Source organism: Manihot esculenta, chromosome 8, assembly GCF_001659605.2.
Source record: "Manihot esculenta cultivar AM560-2 chromosome 8, M.esculenta_v8, whole genome shotgun sequence".
Taxonomy (NCBI): domain Eukaryota; kingdom Viridiplantae; phylum Streptophyta; class Magnoliopsida; order Malpighiales; family Euphorbiaceae; genus Manihot; species Manihot esculenta.
The window spans coordinates 32,336,295-32,352,529 of NC_035168.2; the positions used below are offsets into that span (position 1 = coordinate 32,336,295).

At 40.8% G+C, this 16,235-nt stretch overlaps 1 long non-coding RNA gene across 1 annotated transcript; it reads left to right on the top strand.

Annotated features, from left to right (window-relative positions):
* The first annotated feature begins 14,841 nt into the window (after positions 1–14,841).
* LOC122724325 lies at positions 14,842–15,993 on the top strand. The gene is made up of 3 exons (XR_006351608.1): positions 14,842–15,125; positions 15,241–15,353; positions 15,904–15,993. It is a non-coding gene; the product is annotated as an uncharacterized LOC122724325 (long non-coding RNA).
* The last annotated feature ends 242 nt before the right edge of the window (positions 15,994–16,235 follow it).

The following is a 16,235-nucleotide window of genomic DNA, read 5'->3' on the forward strand; positions in this document are numbered from 1 at the left end:
GTTTATGTGGGTTTTATGCCCAATGTATGAAAATGTATGTTCATGTGATGGTTGTGTTGGGGTTTAAGTTAGTTTTCAAGCCCCTTGAGCAGATGGGAGAGAGTATGCATGATTGGGAGAGAGAGTATGTGAGGTTTGGTTTGTTTTGATGGTTTTGGCCTATGTGGGTCATAAGCTATCTATGTATGCTTAGATGTTGCTTTTGGGAGTTTAAGCTTGTTTAAGCTCCATTGTGCATGGTTAATGATGTATGCATGTGTTAGAGAAGTTGAGTGCTTGTTTTGGGGTGTATGGAAGGTTTGGGAGGCTTGAAATGCACAAAGGCTGAGTTCTGGATGAACTCAGGTTCGGCCGCCGAACCTGCCTGAGGATGCATGGTTTGGCCGCCTAACCTTGCCCCCGAAAGTTGAGTTTTGGCTTGAAAGCAGACTTTCGGCCGCCGAAGGTAATGTTCGGCCGCCGAAAGTGCCTGACTTTCGTCTCTGGAGAGAAGGTTCGGCCGCCGAAGGCGCCCCCGAACCTGCATGACTTTCGTCTCTGAAGGGACCTTCGGCCGCCGAAAGTGCCGCCGAAAGTGCCCTGTCCAGCCTTTTCATGAGTGTTTTCTATGCATGTTTAAGTGATGCTTTAGGGGGGGTTTTTGGATAGTTGTTTATGAGTTGTTTAGAGTATGTTTGGCACCTCACTGGAGTCCACCTGTGTAGGATCGGACCCGAGGAATCGAGGTGTTTAGCAGTGTTAGCTGCTTCAGAGTTAGTCCAGAGCTAGCCAGAGGTGAGTGGAACTAACCCTTATGTTTTAAATCAAATGTTTTCAGCATGTTCAAGCATGTCCATGCATCATGAACACCATGTTATGCAATAGGTTGTTTGCATTAGAATTCACGAATATGATGCATTGCATAATACGATGACGATGATGTGGATGGATACTGGATGATCCTCTAGCCCTCAGTATGTTATGACATGATATGAAATGATATGATATGGCATGTACGATATGATATGAGATGAGAAGCCCAGGCGTGGCCGTATCGCCCCTGGCATAGAGTATGTGAAGTCCAGGCGTGGCCGTATCGCCCCTGGCATAGAGTATGTGAAGTCCAGGCGTGGCCGTATCGCCCCTGGCATAGAGCATTTTTGACTTGTTATGGTATGAGATTGATATGTAGAGGGCTATTGGTGACAGATTCATCTTTGAGGTGATATATTTGTGATGTGATGCATTCCATGATAGCATACGTTAAAATGAACTGTTTTCTTTTGTGGTTTCCGCTCACAGGGCTTTTTAGCTCACCCCTCTCCCCTAACCCCAGGTTTGCAGGGTCAGAGATAGTCGGGAGATCGGCAAGATGTGGTTATGGTCATGATATGTAATAGAATAGTAGTGGACATGATGTAATATAAAGTTATGTAAGGATGTAAAAGAGTTATATTGTAAAATGACATTATGTTATATGTTCAGAGTTATAGTATTGTGCTTGGCCCGAGTTGGATAATCCCTTTATACATGAGTTTTATTTTATGTTGTTACATGTGATGGACCGAGTTTGACATAGGGTATGCTGACCCTAGGGGTTCTATGAGTTCAGTCATAGTGCATATACAGGTCAAACTAGTTAAAGGTAAAGTTTTAAATGTTTTATGAAAATGTTTGATCATGTATGGGATTACACCAGATGTACAGGATGTATGTTAGGCTTGCTACGGGTCCCGGCGACCTTAAGTCGATCTGGATCCTAGCGCCGGTATTTGTCCGATTTTCGGGTCGTTATAGAATGGTATCAGAGCCCTAGGTTTAGATGGTCGGACCTATAGTGCATTGGGCTCATAGAGGTTATAGTAGGGCAAGTACAATAGGAGAGATCATGTCCACTAGGATAGGATGTGGAGTCCTGTCTTTTATGATGATGTGAAATGCCATGATAATGAGCATGTGCATTAATGCTATGATATGTATGTTATGTATGTGAAGTAGGTTCATGTGTTTCCACATGAACCGTATGATGCTAATGTTTATGTGCTATGTTATGCTTTCAGAAGTCAAGATGAGAGGAACTCATCGATCTGCGAGATTGACTGGAGCTCCGCCAGAGAATGAGGGCATGGATGCCCATTCCCCTGCTCTGCAGAGGGCAAGATCTTGTAGGACGATCAGGGAAAGTACATCAAGGGACCCTAGAAGGTCTTTTGATGCAGGTCGGAGGAGATCAGTTCATGAAGGTATGTCAGCGGATGTGATGGAAACAGAGGAGGATAACCAGAGAAGAGATAGTAGTTTGGGCATGAGTATGTCAGTAGAGGATATGGGAGAGTCCCAAGGAGGCACTCAGGCCTCGGGCTTTGTTCCACCACAGTATCCACCCTACCCGCAAGGGCCAGGGTATCCGATGGGAGGTACATCGGATTTCTTTAGCCATAACCCATATCCCACCTTTATGCCCTATCCTCCCTTTTACCCACAGTACCCCATGTTTCCATCCTCACCCTTTTTCCCAGGTCCAGCAAACCCTAATCCAAGGGATGCTGCACCTCCTCCTCCACCAGCAGAACCAATAGTCCCTGATGTCCGGATACCCAAACCTAGCTCATCAGTTGGGGGTAAGGTAAAGATGACAAATTACCTCAAGTTGGATGCCCCCAAGTTCGAAGCAGGCGATGACCCTTTTGAGTACCTCAGAACGGTAAAGATGATAACAGATGAGCTAGGAGCAAGTGACAGTAGAGCCATTCAGATGGCAGGGTTCACATTGAAATGCAAGAAGGCAAGGGAGTGGTTCAAAAACTATGTGGACCCAAGGTTGGAGAGCTTATCCTGGGAGCAGTTTGCCAATGAGTTTGCAGGATGGGCTTTTCCAGATAGTTCCAGAGAACTGAAGATGATTGAGTTTGAGTAGCTAAGGCAGACGGAAGAGATGAGCGTAGAGGAGTTCACGGACAGGTTCCTGGAGCTGTTGCCGTTTGCAGGACAAGGTCTTGATACAGACCTAAAAAAGTCTAGGAGATATGTTATGAAGCTTCACTCCAGGTATTCCTCGTTGGTTCAATCAGCAGAAAGGGAGAGCTTCCATGCTATAGTGGATATGGCACGGAGAATGGAGGCTAGTGCCATCATCCAAGGGACGGTTAAGCAGTCTGTGGCATAGTCTTCGGGACTCCAAATCCCGGGGACAAGTGATGTTAATCTCTCCCCTCTGAGCGAGGCTGTCACAAAAAGTAAGAAGGGAGACAGAGGTCTCAGAAGGTCAAAGAAGAACAAGTTCTGGAATCGGATAAAGTCTGGTCTGGGATTAGAAGGAGGCTCGAGCTCAGGCACAGAGGTTGCGGAGTGTGCAAGGTGCGGTAGGCCGCACAAGGGAGTCTGTCGGTTTGGGACTACAGCATGTTACAGATGCGGCCAGGAGGGACAAATAGCTCGGAAGTGTCCTAAGGCAGCTTTTATGGCACCGTCCCATCAGACAACTCCAGGCAGTATGGCACAGCCATCAGCTCCAGTCATGTTTCAGGGCAGTGGTAGAGGCGGAGACAGGGGGACAGCCCCTTCTTCAGCAGGTTTCCGTGGGGAAGGTCCATCAGCTCCAGCGCGGATCTTCGCCATGAACCAGCAGGAGGCTAACACATCGAACCCGATGGGATCAGGTAATCTCACTCTGGTATGTTCTGGTGTGTCTGTTTCATGAACCCTGATGTTTCTCTTTTCTTTGTTTGCTTGTGAGCCCTTGTGAGGTTGGGTTGATTAGCTTATGGGTTAGAGTATCCCCTTGGAGTCAGTGCACCCAAGTGTGATCCATCTGTGGCAGAGTCAGTCTGCCGGTATAGTCAGAGTATGTGTTGTGAGTAGATGCCTTCCAGCTGACCTAGCGGTTCTAGATTTGACTGTTTGACGTCATTCTAGGGTTGGATTGGTTCTTCTACTAGTGGTACTACCTGAGTCCGCAGAGACAAGGTAGTCAGGTTCAGAGGTCAGGATGGATCAGAGGTAGTCCTTAGAGGGGGACAAAGAAGGGATACCTAGAGAGTCGATATCAGCCCTGCAGGCTCGTAGGTTGGCCAGGAGAGGTTGTCAGGGGTTTCTAGCTCGTGCAAGAGAGTTCAGTAGTCATGTTAGGGAGCCCGCCTCAGTACCAGTAGTGAGTTCTTAGATGTTTTCCCAGACGAACTGCTAAGTGTACCATCTATTAGGGAGATAGAATTTGAAATGAAAGTGATGATAGAGACCAGACCCATCTCTACCCCTCCCTACAGGATGGCACCTGCAGAATTAAAGTAATAGGAAGAGCATGTTGCAAGAGTAGGTGGTTAAGGGTTTTCATCCGACTGAGCACTTCGCCTTGGGGTGTTCTAGAATTGTTATGAGAATGAAGGATGGATCCCTCGGACTTTGTATCGACTGCAAGTCGTTGAACAAAGTCACTACCCAGAATGAGTGTTTGTTACCTTGGCTCGACGATCTATTTTGAACCAGCTAGCAGGAGCTGGTTGCCTTTCCAAGATAGATCTGAAGTCCAGGTACCATCAATTAAGATTAAGGAAGAAGATGTACAGAGAGCAGTGTTTAGAACCAGATATGGGCACTATGAGTTCCTAGGAATGTCGTTCGGGTTAATGAACGCCCCTACATCATTCATGGACCTCATAAGCAGAGTTTTAGTCGGTTTCTGGATCACTCCGTTATTGTCTTCATTGACGGTATCTCGGCGAGTTCCAGAAATGCAGAAGAGTATGCCCATCATCTGAAATCAGAATTGCAGATCCTAAGAGAACATGGCTTGGATGCCTAGTTCTCCAATGTGAGTTCTGGTCGAGGAGCATATCCTTCTTGGGTCATGTGTGTCGGAGAAAGGGAAGTGAAGTAGACCTGAGAAAGTTGAAGTTGTAGCCGACTAGCCCAGGCCCATGGTAATGACAAAGATGAAGAACTTTTGGGTTGGGCAGGTTACCTAATGGAGGTTCATCTAGAACTTCTCTAGAGTTGCCGCTCCTATGGCCAGATGGATCAAGAAGAACCAGAGGGTTGTGTGGTCTACTCAGATTTAAGAGGGCTTTGAAAAGCCAAAGGAAAGATTGATGTCAGCACCAGTGGTAGCTCTGTCCGCCAGTGATGGAGATTTCACAGTGTCCTGTGATGCGTCCCGTGTGGGACTAGGTTGTGTGTTAATGTAAAGTGGCAGGATGATTGCTTATGCTTCTAGGTAGCTGAGGAAGCATGAGTTGAATCATCTTACACACGATCCAGAGATGGCAATGGTAATCTTTGCACTCAAGATGTGGAGGCGGTAACTGTATAAGGTATGAGGACAGATCCTTACAGATCGAAAGAGCTTGCAATACATCTTGAGTCAAGGGAGGAAAATCAGAGGCAGAGAAAAGGAGTAAGAGCTGCATAGTCAGAAAAAGAGGAATCAGAACTGCTGAGAGTCAGCAGGAGAGTTATGAAGTTGTCCGCTAGAGGCTTGTAGAGTTTCAGAGAGAGAATAGTTTATTAGAGTGCGCAGTGGAAGCACGTTGAGGTTTTCGAGAAAGTTGAGGTTTGCTGGAGGTGTCTCCTAAAGAGGGGGTGATTCGTTATGGGCAGAAAGGTAAATTAATTCTTAGATACATCGGACCCTTCGAGATCCTGCAAAGGGTTGGGAATGTACCCTACGAGTTAGATTTACCTACTTCAGTGGAGGAAATCCATTCGGTTTCCATGTTCCCAGGTTATGAGAATTCGTGTCGGATCCGAGTGAGGTTCTTAAGAGCCAGAGGTGGTGATCGCAGGGAATCCCACCTATGTTGAGCAGTTAGTGCGGATCATAGACACACAAGTTAGGAAGTTGAGGAACACGGAATCCTGATGGTGAAAAGCCTTGGAATCACCGTTTAATGGAAAAAGTATGCATAGGAGACCCGGGAGTTCGTGCTCCAGCAAATACCCGTGTCTATCCCTGGAGAGAGGTTTTAGGCTTTGCTTGCTTGTTGCTTGCTTGTTTATGTATGCTTGATGCTTTGTTCTGAGAAGGCATGTTGTTTGAACATTCGAGGACGAATGTTCTTAAAGGGGGGAAGAATGTAATACCCGGCTAGATCCCAGCATCGGAATCCCGACTTCACGGCGGAATCTCCGTTGGAATCTGGAATTTCTGAAGATGCCAGAGTCTTCTAGGGGGTTAAAATGTGTTTTCTAAAATGTTTTCACATGATTTTATGGTTTTAAATGAAAAAGATTTGAGTTTTGAAAAGAATAGACCAAGAAGACATTTGCCAGGTTCGGCCGCCGAAAGTGAAGTTCGGCCGCCGAACATGAGTTGGTTTTGGGAGCGCTTCTGGCCTCCGAAAGCTATGTTTGAACAAACCAGGTTCGGCCGCCGAACATAGGGGTGTTTTGCATGCACGTTAGGCCGCCGAAGGAGGTTTGGCTGGCCACCTATAAAAGCCCCTCAGACCGAAAATGGGTGAGTTTTCTCCCCATTCTCGAGCTCAAGTGTGTTCATGTCCTCCTTTGGTCATTTTCATGTTTTTCTTCATCTCCTTCATATTTTTATGAGTTCCATGGTTGTTTTGAAGAGTTTTCAAGCTTAGATCAGAGTTTTGAGAGCTTGGAGACCCAAGGAGTAGTTTCCTCCCATCTCCAAGTTAGAGCTCGCACAAACCCTCGATCTTCAAGAGGTAAGTGTGGATCTATGCTTTTCTTTACATTTCATGAAGTTTTAAGTGGGTTGTAAGAGGTTTTGATGGTTGAGTATGGGTAGATATGCATGTTAGGGTTTATGTGGGTTTTATGCCCAATGTATGAAAATGTATGTTCATGTGATGGTTGTGTTGGGGTTTAAGTTAGTTTTCAAGCCCCTTGAGCAGATGGGAGAGAGTATGCATGATTGGGAGAGAGAGTATGTGAGGTTTGGTTTGTTTTGATGGTTTTGGCCTATGTGGGTCATAAGCTATCTATGTATGCTTAGATGTTGCTTTTGGGAGTTTAAGCTTGTTTAAGCTCCATTGTGCATGGTTAATGATGTATGCATGTGTTAGAGAAGTTGAGTGCTTGTTTTGGGGTGTATGGAAGGTTTGGGAGGCTTGAAATGCACAAAGGCTGAGTTCTGGATGAACTCAGGTTCGGCCGCCGAAGGTGGTTTCGGCCGCCGAACCTGCCTGAGGATGCATGGTTTGGCCACCTAACATTGCCCCCGAAAGTTGAGTTTTGGCTTGAAAGCAGACTTTCGGCCGCCGAAGGTAATGTTCGGCCGCCGAAAGTGCCTGAATTTCGTCTCTGGAGAGAAGGTTCGGCCGCCGAAGGCGCCCCCGAACCTGCATGACTTTCGTCTCTGGAAGGGACCTTCGGCCGCCGAAAGTACCGCCGAAAGTGCCCTGTCCAGCCTTTTCATGAGTGTTTTCTATGCATGTTTAAGTGATGCTTTAGGGGGGTTTTTGGATAGTTGTTTATGAGTTGTTTAGAGTATGTTTGGCACCTCACTGGAGTCCACCTGTGTAGGATCGGACCCGAGGAACCGAGGTGTTTAGCAGTGTTAGCTGCTTCAGAGTTAGTCCAGAGCTAGCCAGAGGTGAGTGGAACTAACCCTTATGTTTTAAATCAAATGTTTTCAGCATGTTCAAGCATGTCCATGCATCATGAACACCATGTTATGCAATAGGTTGTTTGCATTAGAATTCACGAATATGATGCATTGCATAATACGATGATGATGATGTGGATGGATACTGGATGATCCTCTAGCCCTCAGTATGTTATGACATGATATGAAATGATATGATATGGCATGTACGATATGATATGAGATGAGAAGCCCAGGCGTGGCCGTATCGCCCCTGGCATAGAGTATGTGAAGTCCAGGCGTGGCCGTATCGCCCCTGGCATAGAGTATGTGAAGTCCAGGCATGGCCGTATCGCCCCTGGCATAGAGCATTTTTGACTTGTTATGGTATGAGATTGATATGTAGAGGGCTATTGGTGACAGATTCATCTTTGAGGTGATATATTTGTGATGTGACGCATTCCATGATAGCATACGTTAAAATGAACTGTTTTCTTTTGTGGTTTCCGCTCACAGGGCTTTTTAGCTCACCCCTCTCCCCTAACCCCAGGTTTGCAGGGTCAGAGATAGTCGGGAGATCGGCAAGATGTGGTTATGGTCATGATATGTAATAGAATAGTAGTGGACATGATGTAATATAAAGTTATGTAAGGATGTAAAAGAGTTATGTTGTAAAATGACATTATGTTATATGTTCAGAGTTATAGTATTGTGCTTGGCCCGAGTTGGATAATCCCTTTGTACATGAGTTTTATTTTATGTTGTTACATGTGATGGACCGAGTTTGACATAGGGTATGCTGACCCTAGGGGTTCTATGAGTTCAGTCATAGTGCATATACAGGTCAAACTGGTTAAAGGTAAAGTTTTAAATGTTTTATGAAAATGTTTGATCATGTATGGGATTACACCAGATGTACAGGATGTATGTTAGGCTTGCTACGGGTCCCGGCGACCTTAAGTCGATCTGGATCCTAGCGCCGGTGGCGGTCTGATTTTCGGGTCGTTACATTCTTTTTTCTTGATTTATTTTTCTTTTAATTATTGCTTTCTTATATTGTTTTAGTTTTAATTTCATCATCAAAACTCCCCTTGCTTGACTTTTATTGTTGATTTATTCAAGTCAGTGTTTGAAAAATTATAGTGTCAATTCTCTGTAGATTCGACCCCATTACTATTATCTGCAGTTCTTAATTGTTGATTATTAATAGGTTATTTTTTACGGTTTCGACAACCGCTATCACTCGTCTGTCGAAGATGAGGTTTTGTTTTTATACTTTTCTATGACACGAAAAATATTTTTTTCAATACTTGTTTGTGAGAACAATGGGGAACAAAGCTCAGTATATTATGTGAGCCAAGCCTTGAAGGAGACAGAGTTGAACTATCATCCTCTCGAAAAGTTGGTGTTTGCAGTTCTAATATCAACCATAAAGTTACGTCCATACTTCAAGTAACACACTGTAATACCCGGCTAGACTCCGGCATTGGAATTCCTACCTTCCAGCGGAATCTCCATTGGAATCTGGAATCCCTCGGATGTCGGAAGCCTTCTAGAAGGGTAAAATAAAGGTTTTCTAAAATATTTTTACATGTTTTCATGGTTTGATCAAGAAAGAAAATTGAGTTTTGAAAGAAAAGAAAGTTTTGAAGGGAAATGCCAGGTTCGGCAGCCGAACCTCATGTTCGGCCGTCGAAGATGGTTCCCTTTTGCTACCGCCGAACCCCAAGTTCGGCCGTCGAACATGGTGGAGTTGTAGAAGCACCTTTGACCTCCGAAGGTGGTCTGGCCAGCTGACAGTGCGGTTGTCGAAGCCGGTCAAAAATAACCTCTACGGTTATCAACAATCTTACAATTGCAGATAGTGGTAAAGGATCGAATCCACAGAGAATTGAATACTTATCTATTTTTCAAAACAAGATCAAGAGAATCAACTGAAAGCACAATGGAAAGCAAGTAAATCAAAAGTAAAGTGCAATAAAGTAAAAAGGGGGGTTTTGAGATTGATTTGACTAACAACTATTGAAAGCAATTAAAACAGCAAGTAATTGAAATAAAAGAGGAAATCAATATGAGAAAAGTCTAGTTGAAGATATGGATCCACTTTGGTTGCTTGGGTTGATCATTGAAACTTAGGTTTTCTTGATTGATTCAATAGATTAGTTATGGGGGTGGAAGACGCTTCTCACCACCATGTCTCTCCTTATGATTAAATCAATTAGGGAACGTCCTCTAATCAATTACTAATTAACAAATTGCTAAGGAACGTCCTTAGGCCATAGGCATCAAAACAATTGTCAATTGCATAAAGAATGAGAGAGATCCAATCTTAGCTACTCAAACGCATGAGATGTTTCTAGATCATGCAATTTCTTAGTTTTTACACCAAGTGTTCTTAGGTCAGAATATTTCCAGCAATTACGGACTAACAAATATTCCTACCAACAATCAATTAACTTTGCAATCAAGAATCAAGTGGCCAATTTGATCAAAACAACAAAGCAATCTTAGAATTAAGCACAATTGCATGAATATTGAATAAATCAAAAGCAAACACTTTATGTTCAGATCTCACAACCCTTTAAACAACCTTAGTTTCAACCAAACTTCAACTATAATAAAGGTTTCAGCCACTCATGGCTGAACCAAAACAGAAAATAAAAGAAGAGAAAGCAAAAAGATGAAGAACTAAAGGAAGAACCCTTGGAGAAGCCTTGGAGAAGTTGTATGGAACAAAATCTGCCTCTTCATGTCTTTTTGAGGTCTTTAAATAAATCTTGGGAGGCTGCCTAGGGTTTCTTGGATGCCCATGCATCTTTTGGAGTTTGCCCAAAGTGCCCTTGTGCCTTCTATGTGCATATGTGGAGTTGCAAGGGCTTTTTGGTCTTTTTATTTCTCAAGGTGTGTCCAAGAAGCCTTCTTCACATTATTCATGCACTAAAGAGGAAGGTGGAGCCTTGATTTGAATATTGAATGTGCATGGCACTAAGTGGGAAACATGTGATCTTCAAGTTTGGCTTATTGAACAAGGAGGAGGCTGTTCGGGGGCACTTTCAGCCGCCTAAGGTAAGTTTCGGAGGCTGGACTTTCGGCTCTGGACGTAAGGTTCGGCAGCCGAAGGTGTTGCCGAAGAAAGGTGACTTTCGGCTCTGGAGTGAAGGTTCGGCCGCCGAAAGTGCTTCCGAAGGTGACTAGCTTTTGGCTTCCGAAAGTGCTTCCGAAGGTGGCTTTTCCAGATTTGGTACTTTTTGGGATTTTTAAGAGCATTTTCTCCAAATTGTTCCTTTACACCTAATACTTGCAAAACATGATTAAAACCACAAAATTAGGTAGAATAGGTGTAAATAAACATCAATAAGATCATGATAATATGGACTAAAATATGCTTTATCAAATACCCCCACACTTAGTCTTTGCTTGTCCTCAAGCAAATAAACATAGTCAAATAAGTTTTCTTTGCTCTAGATCCTTATTTCCACTTAAGCTCTTACTCTAGACACCTATTTTGAATCAATGCAGTGAAGAATATATGCATGAAGATTACTTACCTTTTTTCCTTGTTTCCCTTTGCTTACCATGGCTAGGATTTATTTTCCTTAAGAGAGACTATACATGCACATTAATTTGTTAAGACTTTTTCTAGTTTTCAGAGTGACTTGCCCTTACCTTGAAGTACTTTATTCAGACTTTTTGCACTTTTAATTTTGCTTGAAAAAGTCACCAACCTTTTGACGTGAAGGTACATATTTGTGATACCCACCCCCAGTTACTCAGTTGGTCACCTTTCCAAGTGGCTACTAGCTCTGTTCTTAGTCTTTTGACCATTGGAACAGTTTTTGATTTGTGCTTTTGAGGTCTTTGCCTTTGCTGAATTTTCTTTCTCTCAATGATTTGGGCAAATCAACACCAATTGCTAAATCAAGTCACATTAAGTTCATTCACACAACTTTCAATTTATTCTCATCAATTGAGGGTCATCAATATATTTTTCACCATGACAAACTCAAAGATTCAATTCAAAAGGCAATTCTCAAACATGAATACAACTCACTGCAATTGATTCAACATAAGTTTAAAGAGTTATCACATCAATGGGATCATGGAAAGAAAAACTCATCCAACATAGTTCATCAGTTTGAGTAGAGCAAAACAAAAAGAAGAAGAAGGTTGTGGTTGTGTGTGTTTTATTTGAAAGCATAAACAAACTAAAATGAAAAAATTTTCAACTGTGGCTATTTAAACTAAAAGAAACGCAAAACTGAAAGGAAAAGAAAAAATTTTCGCAATCTGAAAGCAATTCGCAGAAGAAGAAAGGAAGAAGGAGAAGAAGAAGAGAAGAAAAAGAGAAGAGGAAGAGATATGCACCCCCACACTTAAATCATGCATTGTCCTCAATGTAAAAGAAAAGAAGAGAACAAAGGAAACTGAATACTCCCCTGGGGTGTGGTGCATGGCACGATTCTCTTTAGGTGGAAGGGTGTTGTAGTGGAATTTCTTCCACCACTTGTACTGCGAACCCTTCAAAGTATGGTTTCAGACGATGTCCATTCACCTTGAAGATTTTTCCAGTTTCTATGCTTCGGATGTCTACAGCTCCATGTGGGTAGGCATGTTCTACAATGAATGGTCCAATCCACCTAGACCGTAGCTTTCCTGGAAACAGTTTTAAACGAGAGTCAAAGAGTAAGAATTTATCACCAACCTCAAATTATTTTCTTGAAAGATGACTGTCATGGGAGGCTTTGGTTTTTGTTTTGTAGTTCCACGCGTTCTCATATGCATCTCGTCTTATTTCCTCTAGCTCTTGCAGTTGCAATTTGCGATGGTGGCCAGCTTCTTTGAGGTCCATGTTGCAATTCTTTACAGCCCAGTAGGCTTTATGCTCAAGTTCGACTGGAAGGTGGCAAGCTTTTCCATAGACCAATCTGTAAGGGGACATACCTATGGGAGTCTTATAGGCTGTTCTGTAGGCCCATAAATCATCTTCTAATCTGTTGCTCTAATCCTTTTGGTTGGGAGAGACTGTCTTTTCAAGGATGGCTTTGATTTCTCTATTAGATACTTCAGCTTGCCCATTTGTTTGGGGGTGGTAGGCTGTGGATGTCCTATGTATCACATTGTACTTTCTTAGAAGGCTTTCCACTATCCTATTGCAAAAATGGGTTCCTCTGTCACTGATGATTGCTTTTGGTACTCCATGTCTGGCAAAGATGTTTGGTCTTTACAAGGTCTACCACCACCACAAAAAAACTGTGAAATTGCGACCAAAATTAGCGACCAAATTTTTTGGTCGCTATATAGCTACCAATCAGCGACCATTCTGCGACTAAATGAATGAAATAATATTTTTATTTAACAAAAAGCTTAACGACCAATTTTTGGTCGTTAATTGGTCGCTATTTAGCGATCAAATATAAAATGGTCGCTAAATTTAGCGGGAATTAATGGCGCGAGTTTCTGCGACCATATTTGCGACGAAATTGCGACAACTTTTTGGGTGGGAATATTTAGCGACCATATTTAGCGACTAAAATAATTAGTCGCTAAATAGCGACCAATCAGCGTCCATTTTATTTTTAAAATTTTAATTTAATTTTTAATTAAATTTTATTTTATTTAAAATTTTAAATTAAGTAATTTCAATTCGATATATAAAACCACGTCGTTTTAATAATTTAAGAGATGCTCTAACCTAGGGATGTAAACGGGTAGGGTACCCGTGAAAATTAAACTCTCCGAACCCGAACCCGATTTATATTAGTAATATCCGAACCCGATTTATATTAGTAATATCCGAACCCGTTCCGAACCCTATTAAAAATTAATTTAAACTATCCGAATCCGTTCCAAACTCGATTATTATTATCCGAATAAAACCCGAACACGTTTAATCTTATATATTTTAATTAATAATTTATATAAAAAATATTTTTTATTAATAATTTTCATTTAAAAAATATAATATTTCTAAAGAATATTTAAATTTAAATTTTTAAATAAAAATATATAAAAAAAATTTATAAATATTATTATAAAATATATTTTTTTTATATTAGATTAATTATTTATATAAACGGATTCGGGTAGTGGGTACCCTGTACATAAAATCCGAATCCGATCCGAACCCGCAACGGGTATTATTTTTAAAACTCGAATCCGTCCGAAACCCGATTATAACTACCCAAATCCGTCCTATTAGGGTTCGGTCGGATCGGATATCCGAAAATACCCGATCCGTTTACATCCCTACTCTAACCTAGGGATATAAACGGGTAGGGTACATGTGAAAATTAAACTACCCGAACCCGAACCCGATTTATATTAGTAATATCCGAACCCGTTCCGAACCCGATTAAAAATTAATTTAAACTATCCGAATCCGTTCCAAACCCGATTATTATTATCCGAATAAAATCCGAACCCGTTTAATCTTATATATTTTAATTAATAATTTATATAAAAAATATTTTTCATTAATAATTTTCATTTAAAAAATATAATATTTCTAAAGAATATTTAAATTTAAATTTTTAAATAAAAATATATAAAAAAAATTTATAAATATTATTATAAAATATATTTTTTTATATTAGATTAATTATTTATATAAACGGATTCGGGTAGTGGGTACCCTGTACATAAAACCCGAATCCGATCCGAACCCGCAACGGGTATTATTTTTAAAACCCGAACCCGTCTCAAACCCGATTATAACTATTCAAATCCGTTCTATTAGGATTCGGTCGGATCGGATACCCGAAAATACCCGATCCGTTTACATCCCTACTCTAACCTAGGGATGTAAACGGGTACGGTACCCGTGAAAATTAAACTACCCGAACCCGAACCCGATTTATATTAATAATATCCGAACCCGTTCCGAACCCGATTAAAAATTAATTTAAACTATCCGAATCCGTTCCAAACCCGATTATTATTATCCGAATAAAACCCGAACCCGTTTAATCTTATATATTTTAATTAATAATTTATATAAAAAATATTTTTCATTAATAATTTTCATTTAAAAAATATAATATTTCTAAAGAATATTTAAATTTAAATTTTTAAATAAAAATATATAAAAAAAATTTATAAATATTATTATAAAATATATTTTTTTATATATTATATTTTTTAATCTCTAATCCCTAATTCCTAATCTTTTAATCTCTAAAATATATTATATATTATATTTTATATAAAATATATTTTTTTATATATTATATTTTTTATATATTATAAAATTTATAAAAAATTTTTTTAATCTCTAATCTCTAACCCTAATCCCTAATTTTAATCTCTAATCCCTAATTTCTAATCTTTAATCCCTAATCCCTAACAAAACTAACCCTAATCCCTAATTCTTAATCCCTAATCCCTAATTAGCTATACTAACAAAACTAACCCTAATCCCCTCATTTATTTTTCCACTTTGCTAGAGTCACACTTCCCTCTCTCCGTCGGCACCTCTCTCCCCCGATTCCCTTCCCATAATTCCCAGTCAACGCCTCTCTCCCCCCACTTCACTGGAGACAACCCTTGCCTCTCCACAATCGGCGTCGGCGACATTTCCTTTGACTGGAACTCTCTTCAGGTTTGCTCAGTTTTTGTCTCTGTCTTCGCTTTGTTCAGTTTCTCCTCTATTATCTGTTTATGGCTTCTCCTTAGTTTCTCCTCTTTTATTCTTTTCGTTTATTTATTTTTTTCAGGATTTTCTTTTCCTTCACTTCAACTACTGTTGTCGACATCTTTTGTTTTTCCACGATTTTGAGTGCCCATTTCTTGAAAAGATCCTACTCGACCTTTTGCTACTCTTTCTCTGGTATGTCTTACTTACCCAGATTTTATTTTCTTCTTCTTTCGTTTTCTTTTTTGGTCCCCTTGATATAATTGAGTGGATTTCTAAATTTTACGTGTTCTTCACTTCATTGTTGGACTCAGTAGTCTGATTTTAGTAAGAGATATTGGGAAGATCTGGGTGCTGTAATGATTAGTGAAGTAGTTTCAATCTATCTGATTGGTCTGCAATATAAGGAATTTAGTATTGAAATACAGTTTCTTGTTTGATATGCAAAATTTTTCTTCTGGGTATTGCAGTTCAATTACTTTTGATGTGTTCTATATTTCATTATTTGATAGAGCGAATTTCTTCTGGAGTACCCTTTTGTTTTGTTTTGTTTTGTTTTGTTTTTTTTTTTTTTTGAGAGAGAGAGAATTTCTCTTTTGTTGTTTGAGGGAAAAAGGTAGAATTGGGATTGGTGTAAGAGAATGGAATGGTCAAAGATGGCTGTATTTCACAAATCTGTGTGCTTATACATGGTTGGGGCTGATAACTTTTTTTTTTCCCTCTATTTATTTGTGTGCTTATGCAGGCCCGTTGACTTAATTTACTGTTCCAACTATGGTTGAATCTGTGTCAATTTTGGGAAATTCTGCACCAATTGAAAATGGTGTTTGTAACGACCCGGAAATCGGACCGCTACCGGCGCTAGGATCCAGATCGGCTTAAGGCCGCCGGGACCCGTAGCAAGCCTGACATGCGACCTGTAAACCTGCTTAATCCCATACATGATCAACAATCATACATAAAAATTTAAAACTTTTCTTTCATACATTCTATCATACACCAAACTCAACCTGTGCATGCACTGAACATGTACATAATCATAAACTTGACCCCTCTGTGGGATCTCACCAATGCCCC